This window comes from Eptatretus burgeri, chromosome 1 (assembly GCF_056783735.1).
Source record: "Eptatretus burgeri isolate ZD-2024b chromosome 1, Ebu_testis_v1, whole genome shotgun sequence".
In the NCBI taxonomy this organism is placed as follows: Eukaryota; Metazoa; Chordata; class Myxini; order Myxiniformes; family Myxinidae; genus Eptatretus; species Eptatretus burgeri.
This window is the reverse complement of record NC_140961.1, coordinates 142,376,950-142,392,010: the sequence shown is the minus strand read 5'-3', so window position 1 is coordinate 142,392,010 and position 15,061 is coordinate 142,376,950. Positions and strand designations below refer to the sequence as shown.

General features: G+C 46.1%; 1 long non-coding RNA gene and 1 pseudogene across 1 annotated transcript in view; one reads left to right on the top strand and one right to left on the bottom strand.

Moving 5' to 3' along the window:
- Positions 1–15,061, bottom strand: part of LOC147035650 (uncharacterized) — a 96,718-nt gene that overhangs the window by 38,484 nt on the left and 43,173 nt on the right. The window lies entirely within an intron of this gene.
- LOC147035649 (uncharacterized) overlaps positions 839–15,061 on the top strand; it is a 175,565-nt pseudogene continuing 161,342 nt past the window's right edge.

Here is a 15,061-nt window from a genome sequence, read left to right as displayed (position 1 = left end):
GAGGAACTCTGGGAAGTGTTCGAAACAGCGTAGCGCTGTCCTTGTGTAGGTCTTCTTGGGTTGTAGTCCTGTAGGAAGAGGGGGGGTATCATGCACCCCCCCCCCCAGAAATATACTTCTAATCAGTGTTTCTAGATTTGAAAAAGTGTATAGAAAATGTTGAGCTATGTTAAAAAGTTGTCAAAATGTCATGCGTATCATTTTTATGCAAATTAGTGCCCTCATTATCGAAAATCTAGTTTCACTATATCTCAACCAATATTTAAGATAACTGAACAAATAAGGTGTCTAGACCCACCCATGTTTTGAGGGTCAAAGATCATAATAAAAGTATTCCTGAAGTGGCCACATGTATCTCTGGCATGCTATTATGCAAATTAGTCCTGCCATTGCTGCCATTTCCTATTTTCGTAAATGTATTCAATACCTCCTTTAAGAGTTATGCATCTTCGTCGACGCCAACTGATGTTGCTGGGTATTCAACCTCCAAACCAACAAGGTAAGAAGTTAACTCAGCTACCCACACACATGTGGATGTCAGTTTCTGTATGGAACCAGAAACAGGCAGCATCACAGCTAAGCTAGCTAGCACCATGTTAGCTATAGCTAGCCTCTTAAAATCTACGTAGGGTTCTAGCTTAATTGTTGTTATCACTGCTTGTATCCCAAAAACATTTGTTAGCATCAAACATTAGGCCACTGTAGAACATGATGGTTGCACTCAGAACATCTCATCAGATTGAGAAGTCCAGATTTCATAACAGGGCACCTTTAACATCACTGGTGATTTCTCATTCATTTCTCTCACAGTGGTGGTAGAAGTAGACATTAAGCCGGCATGCCCAAAAGAAAACGGAGTGCAGATCCTGCAGCCCACAAATGCTCTCCACCTGCATGCATCCTTCATGTGCCATCCATGTCTGATCATGGTCATTTTACACCCCTCACTAAAATCAAAGGAACTGCTACAGAAAAACTACAACAGCTTCAGAAGATCTGGGATCGACGTCTCCATCAATCACACGAGTCCCCATATCGTATGCAATCAGTGTGTGATCAGATCGCTACAACTCTCCCCGATGACCTGGAAAGTGTTGGGTATCACCGCAACTGTTATCAGCACTTTACTGGCAACCTTCATCTTCTGGGAGATAATACAGAACCAGAACCATCAACCGTACAGCGGCATCACTCCCCTCGTAAATCAAGGGGTTCTGCTGGACCCATCTTCCCGCCAGAATGCATTTTCTGTGACAAAGTTGAGATCAAAGATGGTCATCGCAAAACTGAGAGACCTGAATAATTCACATCTTATAAGAACAAAGAAAATGCATGGGAGCAAATTGAATCACGGGCTGAGAAAATGGGTCTAGTTCGACTTCATAGACAGGTGAAAAGCAAAGACTTCTTTGCTTGTGAGGTCAAACACCATCTGTCATGCTTTAAATCTTTCCGCACAGCATTCACTAACTACGAGCGCGGGACTTGCAGAGCCGAAGGAGCAAAAGATACCGAGCATGCTTGCATGTCAGCCGCCCATGAAAAGGCATTCATCTCGGTACTGAAACACATTGAAACTCAGGTCGTCCCACAAAATGAGGTCCCACAGCTATCTTCCTTGCACTTGCTCTATATCGAAGAACTTAAATCGAATGGGTACGATAACTCAAATTATCGCTCTGAGAAACTACTGAAACGCCTACAGAATGACCCAATCAAGGAGCATATCCACTTCACGAAGGTTGATCATGACAAAGCTGATGCCATTTCTCTCTGGCTTGTGTACAGCTCGAATATCACCGTTTCCAATGCTTTTGCACGAGCTTACACTCTCGGAAGCACAGATAAGTACCAAAACATTGCTCTCCTACTTCGTCAGAATATTCTACAGGCTTTCAAAGAGTCCAAAGACCAACCCTGGCCACCAACAGCTGACAACATGGAGCTCACTCCTGAAAATATCCTACCCCCAGACCTTGTCCGGTTCCTCAGCACGGTTTTGGCTGGCAAGGAAGACATGGAGACAAAAAATGAAGCGTCTGGAATTCTCCATTAGGCAAGACCTGTGGCCGTGCAGTGTCCGAGGGAAAATGGAAGTTACCAAAACACATTCTACTCTGTGTGACTGTCAGGCACTTGTTCTGAAGCAGGCAGCTCACTATGATATTACACAGGCTTGGCCAATCTGAGAGCTACGATTTTGGCTAAGAGTTGGAAACTGCCCTGGCCCAGGTCCTGGACGAAGTCTCAACCTATCAGACACCCCAAATTGTGACAGGAGAGGGCAACCTCGTATTCCACTGTGAGTGGGATAACTTGAACAAAACCACTACCAATGTGCACGGCAGCAACATTGTCAACAATGCTGGGGGAATCATGGTGCAGGAAGTCAAGCCTGGGTTCGAGAGCAACAAGGTCTGAATGCTGCCTATCATCGACAAGTCGCAACAGCGTAGCCTGAAAGTCGACACACCAAAAACTCTCCCACTCTTGCACTTCACTCGCGTTGGCCCAAAGTTTCCTGATGGCTCATCATTCACACCGCCTGCAGAGAATGACGTAGTCTATGCTACTAAGATGCAAGAGTACTACATCTGGCTCTTCAGCAGAGCAAGAACAGGAAGAGGCGGAAGAGGAAGAGGAAGGAGAGGACGAGTTGGACTCTGATGATTTCATTGAAAACGATGAGTGATTCATAGTGGAGAAGCATTTACCTGACTGTTTATCTGGAACGGGAAAGGTAAGAAGAGTTCTATTGTGATGTTTGACCCTTGTACTACAAAATAAATAAGCATTGGTTAAAAACACAACAACATCTGTCTAGACACCTTATTTGTTCAGCGTTCTGCAATATGGAGTCTCTTAATTGGTAAAAATGTGATTATTTTGTAATGGCGGCACTAATTCACATACTAGCATGACACAGGCACATGTGATTACTTTAAAAATAGTTTTATTATGATCCTTGACCCTCAAAACATGGGTCGAGACACCTTATTTGTTCAGTTATCTGCAATATTGGCTGAGATATAGTGAAACTAGATTTTTTTTATAATGGGGGCACTAATTTGCATAAAAATGATACGTGGAACATTTTGACAACTTTTTCACATAGCTCATCATTTTCTACACACTTTTTCCAATCTAGAAACACTGATTAGAAGTATATTTCCGGGGGGGGGGTGCATGATACCCCCCTCTTCCTACTAGACTATTGCTTTATGCAGCTTCTTTGGCCAGAGGAGTGTGGGAGGGCTCAATTATTTATATAATCTCAGCCACCTGGGTTTAGTTGATAAGGTGAGAGCTGATTGGCCAGTGGGTCTTTATATATATATATATATATATATATATATATATATATATATATATATATATATATATATATATATTTATTTATATATATATATATTTATTTATATATATATATATATATTTTTTTATATATATATATATATATATATATATATATATATATATATTTATATATATATATATATATATTTATATATGTACGAAAACGAGGAAGTGAAAAATCACGTGCCAAGTGGCTCGGCAACATTAAAATTCCCAGACGTTGAAGAATTATCATTTAATACTCATACATTTGAAGTTCATTGATACATTAAACATGTTCATTTTCTGACAAAAAAAATAAAAAATGGAAGTTGTTATTATATTTATTCAGTTTTTAAGTACAATTTTCTTTTCCCAAGGTAAAATCTTCGGCTCTGTGTGAACAGAAAAACAGTCTGTGCTCCATCTTTGAAGGCGGGACAAAGAGCATAGGAAGTTGCATCTTCCCAATGAAGTTCATTGTGTTGGTTGTATGGTCCTTCACTTTGAAACATGCAAACTACTTGATCAATTTGTTTACAGTGCAGAAGCTACTGCCCAGACAGCAACCACACTTATGATAGCAAGCAGTGTAACCCGATATCAAATTAGAACCTTCATGAAAACCAGACCACTTGCTTCCTGCAATCATGACAGGCATTTGGAACTTGTTCAGCGTGCTGGTGATAACTCGCATACAACTTGCTAAGGACACCGTGGGATCTTTAATGTTCATCCAATAATTATAACAGATGGGACGTTCAGTTTCAATTTAATATCCATCTGATGGACGGCACACACATTGATGCCTCACCCTGCATGTGAAACACTGGAATGTTGGTTTATATCTGGATGAGGATTCAAATCTAGAGAGCTTAGAGGCAAGTGTGTGTACATCTAAGTTATCCTACCAGCCCATTAAATTCAGTAATAGACTCGTAATTTTGTCTTCCATACAAGCACCCAGCTTCGTCGAGCTAGCAAATTTTTATTTCATTTCATCTCCCTCACATGAGCAGGTGCAATCACGAAATTTTAACACTAAACTTATATCAAATATTGTGACTTATGGGAATCTGGTTTACTTGATTATTTTTTAAAAAAAGATGAAAACTTGTCCAACTGACCCAATTTTAAACAGCAGTTGCAGCCAGACATAAGATGTCATATATCCACAGTTAGTTATGTAATTTAGTTATAAAGCATTGGAAGATGGATGTTAAATTAAGTTAATGGTAAGAGCAGGGTTAATACATAAAAGGTAACTACATTTATCAATTAAGGTGATGGGTATAAGTGTGCCAAAGTAAAACAATGTACCAAGTGGCCTCTACTATCTTCCCAGGTGGGAATCAAAATGTGGAATGAGGCCCTTCGATGGGCCAGTCTTCATTTTTACCCCAAACACGTGAAATGAAAAACAGGGTCAAGCAATTGGTTCCTGTCTGCTCATTTGTCCTTCTTATCAGTTCATGATCAAGGAACAACTTATTTAAATCAATTATTATATTGACAACTCTTTGTTGTCAACTGTATATATATATATATATATATATATATATATATATATATATATATATATATATATATATATATATATATATATATATATATATATATATATATATATATATATATATATATATTTATATATATAAATATATTGTTACGTCTGAGGGGGGGGGTATGCATTCAAAGGGTAATTAGGATGTTTAATTAGGTATGCCATGCTGTTCGAGTGTACCAGGATCTCGATGTAATAAGTAGCAATTCAATGGTGATAAGTTGTCTAGTAAATGTCCATTTCTTCAAGGGGGAAATGATAATTGTCACGTATTTAGATAGGGAGATGGGTTAGGGTAAGTGTGTCTGCGTAAACCCTTTTAGTATTCCCTGGAGGCTTGCCGTGACGTAACAGGACAGTGCTGTGGATGGCTCCGCCCCGTGATCACGATTGGTGGAAGGCGACGGCAGAGGGCCAATAAAAGGGCTCGATTGGATGTGACGAGGACTCGAGGATAAAAAGGTTCTGTTCGGGGAAAAGGGGTGGAAGAAGAAGATCGATAAAGAAAAACCTTGGTTTGGTGGAGGATGTTGGGCTCGGAGCGTGCTCGATTGTTGCGCTGGTTCGTTCCTGGATTCATCGTGTCTCGTGGCCTTGCTCTGCCTCGTGCCTCACCTCGGTTGGCTCTGGGGTTCTGCTGGATCGGAGTATGGGGTCGAACGGCGGGCGGACCTGCCTCCCTCTCCTGCTCACAATTTGGCGCCAGAACTGGCTCCCTGGCGGCTGTGAGCAGACTTGGGCCGACACCAGGAGGTCGACAGCACCACGGTGTCTCCTGCCCCTGACGAGCGCAACGCCAGCTCGTCCGACGCCAATCCAGGGACTGTTGCGTCTACACCACGGGCCAGCCTGACCACCAGGACCAGCTACGTTTTGTGTGTGTGTGTGTGTGTGTGTGTGTGTGTGTGTGTGTGTGTGTGTGTGTGTGTGTGTGTGTGTGTGTGTGTGTGTGTGTGTGTGTACCTGGCGCCTTAGAGGGTTTGAGATTTGTACAACCATTGGAATTGTTTGTGTTTTCCCCACGCCCGAACCCACACCACCATCCCGTCGAATCTCCCCGGATCCCTCCTCTTGCCGAGTCTTATTATTATTTCTGGTTAGAGAAATAAACATTATTAACTCAGTGAAAAGCGACTCGTGCCACCTTCCTCGTCCCGTTTGTGGTAGAGCGATTAAAACCGCCATCTTTGGGTTATAAAAAATAAACCGCCTCCATCGTTTCAGCTCATTCTACGTTGGCGGGACTGTTTAAGTCCCGTGGACGTCACATTGGTGTCAGGGTGTTGGATGTTCGAACCACTCAATTATATTTGGTATCGCGAGAATATACCAGGACTAAAATCTCGCCACGAATTGGAATATAAAATTACTACAGAAAAGCACGCGAGCGCGGGAAAATTTTGGCGGGATTTTTCAAATTAAATTTAATTGGCGGCAAACGGGACTTCTGCACCATGGCGGATGTGCAGATGTTGGAGGAGGAAGGCCACGTGTCGGGCAGCGAGTCAGGGGAAGAAGGGAGAGACGGGGGTAGGATTGGAACCTCCCCCATTCCGAGCGTGGACCGTGCTTCATCGCCCGTAACGGGGCCGGCAGCGCCGGAAACTGGCGCGATGTCGATCTGGACAATGTTGGAACGTTTAATGAGTGCAATTACAGCACAGGGGGCAAAAATGACGGCACAGGGGGCAGAAATGGCAAATCAATTCGTGACACAGAGGGCAGAAATGACAGATCAATTGGGGGTAATGGGCGAACAGTTGGGTGCACGGATTGATTTAATGAGGGATGAATTGGGGGAAAAGATGGAGAAAATGAAAACTGAGATGCAGGAGTGTGTGGATGTTAAATTGGGGGAAATACAAAGTAAATTCGGGGATAGATTGGAGGAAACAAAGGTAGAAATTACATTGGAGGGGGAAAATATACGGAAAAAATTGGTAGATAAAATTGATGCAACGAACATTCGAGTTGATAAAGTGGATGAAAACCTGGAACGTCATCGTGCCTGTGTGGGTGCTCGTATGCAGCTGCAAGTAGAAGAGTGGGGAGAGCTGAGGAAGCAAGGGATGAATTTGGCGGAGGAGGTAAAAGGATTGGAGGCTCGTTTGGATGAACAAGATAAAATTATGAGCCAAGATGAAGACTTGTATAAAGGCCTGGTAGAGCCGTCTTTTGTAAGTAGAGTGTCCGGGTTGGTTGAGGAGCAGCTACAAACTCGCGACAGAGCCTTGAAGGAGGTTGTGCAGGCCCAGAAGATCCTGCGGGAAGAGGTGAATCGGTCCATTCAACGTTTGGAACAGGACGCAAAATTGACCCATGAGACCCTCACCACAAAACATCTTTGGCCACAGTGGGCTCTGAAATTGGATACGCAGCCACAAGGGTGTTTGATCCCTGGCCTGGATTCGGACAAGGGAGAAACTGGGAAGCGGGCCACCGTAAAAGTGATCCCCCTGGTAAATTTTGACGGGTCAGGGAGCGTTGAAGCTTTTCTGAAGCAATTTGAGTGCATTTCCCGACTAAATGGGTGGAATGAGCGGGAACGTACAGGGAATTTGGTGGCAACGTTGCGGGGACCAGCCGCAGATGTGTTAAACGTGATCGCGGAGGGGATGTTGACCAGCTCCCACATTTGCGAGGCGTTGAGCCGTCGGTTTGGGTTCGCAGCAAACTGTGATCTGATGCGGGCCCAGCTCCAGCACCGCAGATTAAAGCCGAGCGAGACAGTGCAGGAGCTGGCACAGGACATTTACCAATCAGTTAGGATTGCGTATTGGGACCTAACAGTGGAGGCATGGGACAGAATAGCACTAGAGAAATTTTTAGCTGCTCTTCCGGACCCTGAGGTCCGAGTGCTGGTGGAGTTACAGGATCCACCCACCGTTCACCGAGCGGCTGAGTGCGCAGCCAGGCTGGCCTCGTGGAGGCGGCCGGGTCGGGTGCCAGAGAGGCCATCGGTGACGATCCGACAGGCGGAGATTCAGGATCAGGGAGAGGGGCTGGGAGAAATTGGCATTACCCAAATGTTTCAGGAAATTTGCCAGAAACTGTCAAGTTTGATAAGGGGTAATTCGGTAGTTGGTGCGCCAAAGTGGCGGGGTCCAGCCCAGCCAATAGAGCAATTCGATTATGGCCGAGGGGGTCCGGAACCGGAAGAGACACTACACCGTTACCCACGGGGGCCTTTTATGGGGAGTTGTTTCCGGTGCGGGCAAAGAGGACACATGCAACGATATTGCCGGTACCCGGCAATGGAGAGACCCTCCAATAGACTTTCAAGCCCGGAGAGGATGAATCCTCCTGCTGAACTGCCAGGTCTATCCGAGGTGCCCTTACATAGGTCGAGTCCAGAAATCACTGTCGGGGGTCGGGGAGACTAGATCGGGCTGAGCATATAGGGCCATGCACGGCTGGTGAGATTGTGGCGAAGTGCCTCCTTTGGTGAAAAAAGTGAATTGTGGGAAAATTGGCATGGGTTTGTAAGTTCTGCTGGGTTTTAGAGTGACAATAGGGACAGTGGGTAATTGGTAACAAAGCGGGCATGAGTGGCTGTCCAATGGCTGGTGCGTGGATCGGGTGAGGAGAAGTGCTGTGTGAGTTGTTTCAAGTAAAGAAGTGAATTGTATGGTGCACACGTTGATTTTTTTTTATTGGACATGGTGTGGTAACAGGGAAGGTCATGGTCGGTGAAGTGTTAGAAATGCAGGTGTCACATGTAAGGCCGATGGGGTGGGGGGAGTCATGTGGGTTTTGTGGGTGGGGATGATGTGCTTGTCTGCAGGGATTGCTGAAGCTCACGGTGAGCGGGAATTGCGACCCCCTTCAAGGATATTCACCCCTGGTGGCTAATGGTGACAGTGTCTGGAGGCAACTGGGAGAGGGTCTGGTTGGGTGACCAAGGCGGGTAGGACCATGGCGACCCAGGAAGGCCAGAGGAGCCAGTGAGACCCCTTCCAGTGTGTTGTACGGGGTTAGAGCTGATGGCAACCACGGGGGTGGGAATCAAAGGGAGCGGGGCGGAGAAACGTCTGGGTTGGACTAAAGCTTACCTGTGGGCATGGTTGCAGCTTAGATGCCCCCATCATCTTGTGGTAACCCACCCCACGGCCACGACGGGATTCAGCCTGCATCATTAAAATGGGGGCCATGACCGAGAAATGTGATGATGACCATGGTGTGAGTGTTGTGAAGATGTGTGAGTCCCACTCGATCCCGCACAACTTGACATGTGCAGCAAGGGCATGATGTCCGCATAATTTTGGGGCAAGCAAATTTGAAAATTGGCTCCCCAGGTAACGCTGGGTCTATTAGCATCCACTGGGAGACGCGGTCAAGTGTAAATATCCTGTGAATAGTGTCGTTAAGGCTTAGAGTAGGAATGTAAAGTATAAGTGTTGTGTTTTTGTGGAACCTGTTGTTTCCCCTCCCCAGATCACTGGAAGAGTGTTGGACAAGAGCGATGATCCAGATGATGGAGTGCAACTTCGCTCAGTGCTCTCATGTGATAAAATAAAAAAAATAAAAAATGAATGATTGTTTAGGCGAGGATAAGGCCATAAGGGGGTAGTACATTCAGCAGGATAGGTAAGTTAGCTGTGACTCGCTGCCCATTGCCCCTCCTACTTTATTTCGTTAGGTTAAATAGGTGTGAGTCAGTAAGTGTTAAGGCTGGTACGGTAGCGCCTGTGATATACCTTGCAGGAGCTGCGGTACCAGAGGAGGGGGCAGTGTTACGTCTGAGGGGGGGTATGCATTCAAAGGGTTATTAGGATGTTTAATTAGGTATGCCATGCTGTTCGAGTGTACCAGGATCTCGATGTAATAAGTAGCAATTCAGTGGTGATAAGTTGTCTAGTAAATGTCCATTTCTTCAAGGGGGAAATGATAATTGTCACATAATCAGATAGGGAGACGGGTTAGGGTAAGTGTGTCTGCGTAAACCTTTTTAGTATTCCCTGGAGGCTTGCCGTGACGTAACAGGACAGTGCTGCGGATGGCTCCGCCCCGTGATCACGATTGGCGGAAGGCGATGGCAGAGGGCCAATAAAAGGGCTCGATTGGAAGTGATGAGGACTCGAGGATAAAAAGGTTATGTTCGGGGAAAAGGGGTGGAAGAAGAAGATCGATAAAGAAAAACCTTGTTTTGGTGGAGGCTGTTGGGCTCGGAGCGTGCTCGATTGTTGCGCTGGTTCGTTCCTGGATTCATCGTGTCTCGTGGCCTTGCTGTGCCTCGTGCCTCACCTCGGTTGGCTCTGGGGTTCTGCTGGCTCGGAGTACGGGGTCGAATGGCGGGCGGACCTGCCTCCCTCTCCTGCTTGCAACTTGGCGCCAGAACTGGCTCCCTGGCGGCTGTGAGCAGACTTGGGCCGACACCAGGAGGTCGACAGCACCACGGTGTCTCCTGCCCCTGACGAGCGCAACGCCAGTTCATCTGATGCCAATCCAGGGACTGTTGCGTCTACACCACGGGCCAGCCTGACCACCAGGACCAGCTACGTTTTGTGTGTGTGTGTGTGTGTGTGTGTGTGTGTGTGTGTGTGTGTGTGTGTGTGTGTGTGTGTGTGTGTGTGTGTGTGTGTGTGTGTGTGTGTGTGTGTGTGTGTGTGTGTGTGTGTGTGTGGGTGTGTGTGTACCTGGCGCCTTAGAGGGTTTGAGATTTGTATATCCATTGGAATTGTTTGTGTTTTCTCCACGCCCGAACCCACACCACCATCCCGTCGAATCGCCCCAGATCCCTCCTCTTGCCGAGTCTTATTATTTCTGGTTAGAGAAATAAACATTATTAACTCAGTGAAAAGCGACTCGTGCCACCTCCCTCCTCCCGTTTGCGGTAGAGCGATTAAAACCGCCATCTTTGGGTTATAAAAAATAAACCGCCTCCATCGTTTTGGCTCATTCCACGTTAGCGGGACTGTTCAAGTCCCCTGGACGTCACAATATTTTTATATATATATATATATATATATATATATATATATATATATATATATATATATATATATCTTCTTCTTCTTCTTTCGGCTGCTCCCGTTAAGGGTCGCCACAGCGGATCATCCGTATGATCTGCATAGTGATTTGGCACATGTTTTACGCCGGATGCCCTTCCTGACGCAACCCTGGTCACCTCCTATGACACAGGGATAATATATATATATATATACACAGGGATTCTTCTTCACAAGAAGAAGAAGAAGAAGATTGCGGGCCGGGGGGGGGGGGGAAGCTATCTCGGGTTCACACCGGACTCCCCAGAATTGCAGGCCATCGCACACGGATAATTCAGTGACGCGGCGGGTCGGTAAACGACCGTGAACACCAATAACTCAACCACGTGACCTTGGGTCCTCCGTTTAGTTTATCCGGTTATGTAGAAAAATAACCACGTGATCTAATTACCGGGGGACACGCCCTCGGTACGCCTTGTCCGAACCGGATCACCTTACCGGACCAGATGCAGCCGAGCGACACTCCCGAGGACGTACCAGCGAAAAGGAATGGATCGTTTGGAATAAAGTCCTGGCTCGGTTCGGATACCTACCATGCTGGATCAATGAAAGAAAAGACAGAAACGAGCTGGGAACATTTCTACAAAAGGATTTACTACAGACAGGCGCGGAAGGATAGGTGGTACAATGAATAGATTTTATTGTTGTATGTGAGCAGGGATTGGAAGAAAAGTGTGAGGTTTACAATAATATAAAATAATAAAAAGAAAAGTTTACAATAATACAAGCAACTTACAAAAGCAGACACAGAGGAGAGTTATCCCGATATAATTCTTGTACACTCTTAACTTAAGAGGACAGGCACCATCACACACACACACACACACACACACACACACACACACACACACACACACACACACACACACACACACACACACACACACACACACACACACACCCCGATGAAGAGGAGTTAATGAGAAGAAAGAGGAGAGGCGATGAGGCTAACGGTCTCTCAATACCTTGCGCGATTGACCCACTGCACCACCAATACATTTTGGGGGGATGCTCCGCTGGGCAGTACCTCCCTGACAGCTGGCGCGTCGTCTCCCGCTTCGTGGCACTTCGAGCAGCTAAGTGTTGATCCAGAGAATGGGGAGTGACCGTCAGGCGTGAAAGAAGGACTTTGCGTGGAGTCAGAAGCCAGTGGGTGGAGAAGGCGGAGTCCGGAGCAGTGGGCGGATTAGCAGACAGGATCAGGTGGGTGGGTGGATGGGTGGAGTCAGCGGTAAGGCTGTGAAGAAGGTGGAATTAGCAGACGAGGAACGCTGAGCAGGAAAGACGATGACGGACAGCCCCGCAACCAGTCCTTTTATAGATCCTGTGGTGCTGGCGGGGGTGACGACCTGAAGCGATGAGTCGTCACCCGAATTTTTTGTTTTTACTTGCACGTGATCTGGTGTTGTATGTGTGTGGGTGAGCTCGTGTGCGCGCTTGTTGCTGTTTTTTGTTTGTGTTTCCGGGGCACGAACACGGCTGGTTTTGTGTCCGGGTTGGGCATGATGAGGTGTTGGTTGTGCGAGTGTTGGGGTTTTCGTTGGGTGTTGTGCACATGTGGATGTGGTGTTTGGAATTGAGTGTTGATTTGTTGTTCACCTGATCCAGCCGTTTGCACCATCCAGTTTTTTGGGGGGGGGTTTTGCCTTTTGCCGCCCGTTCGTGAAGTACCACAAGTGACGTGGCATGGAGTACCTGCATCTGCAATTTAACCACATCTGCCTCAAAGAAAACCTGCTACCTCGCTCACTGAGGGGTGGAGAGCGTCGAGGCAAACAACATAATGCGAGCCACGGGTTTTCGTTTTCTGAGACTCAGAATTAAGGAGGGACATGGTGTTGCATGGTAACATGCAAAGCATGGTGTTGGCTCAGTGGTTAGGGATCCAAGGGATCCAAGGGTCCGGCTTGGGATCCAAGGGTCCTGAGTTCAAGCCCCGTTGGCCGCTGAATTAATACACACCAGGGGGTTGACTCAGCCTGTCATCCTTCCGAGGTTGGCAAATTGAGTACCAGCTTGCTGGGATAATTGAGCCATTCGAGTATCCTGCGACGGAGTGGTGACCTGTCCAGGATTGTGCCCAACAGCCCAGGAATAGCCCCAACAGCCCAACCATACTCTCTGTAGAGAGTATGGTTCCAAAAAAAAAAAAAAAAACTTTTTTTGCAGACTTCGACACCTTATCGAGGATGGAGAGTTTTACAGGAGAAACTTTGTGGAGTCATCGATAGGGCTCTGTTCGAATGCCTCCTCGGAATGTTAGCAGACCGAGTGATGGTGACACATGAGTCTGTTACACGTGCACACACCAGGAAACTGGACAAACTATGTACAGAATTGTCTACGCACCACACATGCACTTCACATCCGAGGAACAATGCAAACCCAACGTCACAGACACTGCACATGGTACACACCACACGCCAGCAACCATGTGTACAAAACGATAACTGCAACAAACCTCCACACATTGACGATGAGAAAAAATGGGTTGTAAATTAATCCAACAAAAAGTTGTTGGACGATGAAATGGCGGTCCTTAGGAAAGGGTTAAATTTCAGCATAACCCCTGAATCCATACCTGTGGCCTGGATTGTGGCGAGTGTGGAGTCCACCATTACCAATCTACCGGCACAGGAGAAAACTACAATCATGAACCATGTGGCTCAGACCATCGGAGCCTTTATACACACATGCGTAAACTTAAAGCTAACCTCTCGGTACCAGAGCTGAAGGCTATGAAAAGTCTCAGAAACAGGACTGATTTGATCTATTCACCAGCAGATGAGGGCAGGGCAGTAATGGAGAAGGAATCTTACCATGGTAAAATCATATCACTACTGGAGGATGGTTAAACTTTTCAAAAATTACCTGATGACCCAACTCCAAAACAACAATGGTCCTTGAACACACGATTGTCCATGCTAAACCGAGCAGGCAGGCTGGGCATCCAGGTCTACAATTAGCTTTACTGCAGCAATGGTTCAGCACCCAGACTGTATGGTCTTCCCAAGATCCACAAAGACAATGTCCCTCTGAGACGCATCGTGTCCTTCGTCAATGCACCATCTTACCAATTGTCAGGCTTTCCAGCACGTATCATTGGCAGACTTGTAGGAAAGACTGATAAAACGTTTAAGAATTGTGATGAATTTGTCCAAAGGATAAGAGATGTTAGAATCCAAGATGATGAGACGATGGTATCTTTCGATGTGGTTTCCCTTTTCCCCAACATCCCAGTCGATCTTGCGGTGAGCGTCAAACTCGACCGGTTGAAACATTCAAACAATTGGAAAATGGCTTCACAAAAACAGCAAACTAACACCTGAAGATATTGGGAGCTTGCTAGAGATGTATCTGAACAGCACGACCTTCATCTATAATGGTGCACACCACTGACAAATATTTGGCACAGCTATGGGTTCATCGGTCTCTGCTATTGTTGCTAATTTGGTGATGGAGGAACTCGAACGAAGGATATTTGAGACTCATGAGAATTGGCTCCCATAGTACTGGAACAGATATGTAGATGACACCTTCGTCATAGTGCGTACGAACATACTAGACCACTGACTGGGAATATTTGGCCGGGTATTCCCCAGCATTAACTCCACAATGGAAATTGAAAAAGAAAGCAGATTGGCATTTTTGGATGTGGAGGTTCACTGTCAGCCTGACGACTCCCGAAAGACTTTGGTTTACAGGAAACCAATCCACACCAGCAGATTACTGGATTTTAACTCCTGCAACCCAATCTCCCACAAACGCAATGTAGCACGGACATTAGCAGCATGGGCATGGATGCCGTCATCTTCCAAAGCCGAGGAAATTTAAGAAATCAGATTAGTTAGAGGAGTCCTGCTCAAAAATGGGTACAACAAGTGGATACTCCCCACCTTGGAAGAACCAAAAATGACAGAACGGAAGGAGCAAGACATACTTGGGCACTGTGTACTGCCATACTACCCAGGCCTTTCTGGAAGGATTGGCAGGATAGTATGTGGTGCACGGATTGTCGTAGCCTACAAGCCTCTACACACCATCCGTAATGTCATCTCAAAACTAAAGGACCCAATACCAACTGGTCATGAATGTGGAGTCGTTTACCATTCATCATGCAAAGACTGTGGCCAATTCTACATTGTTGAAACTG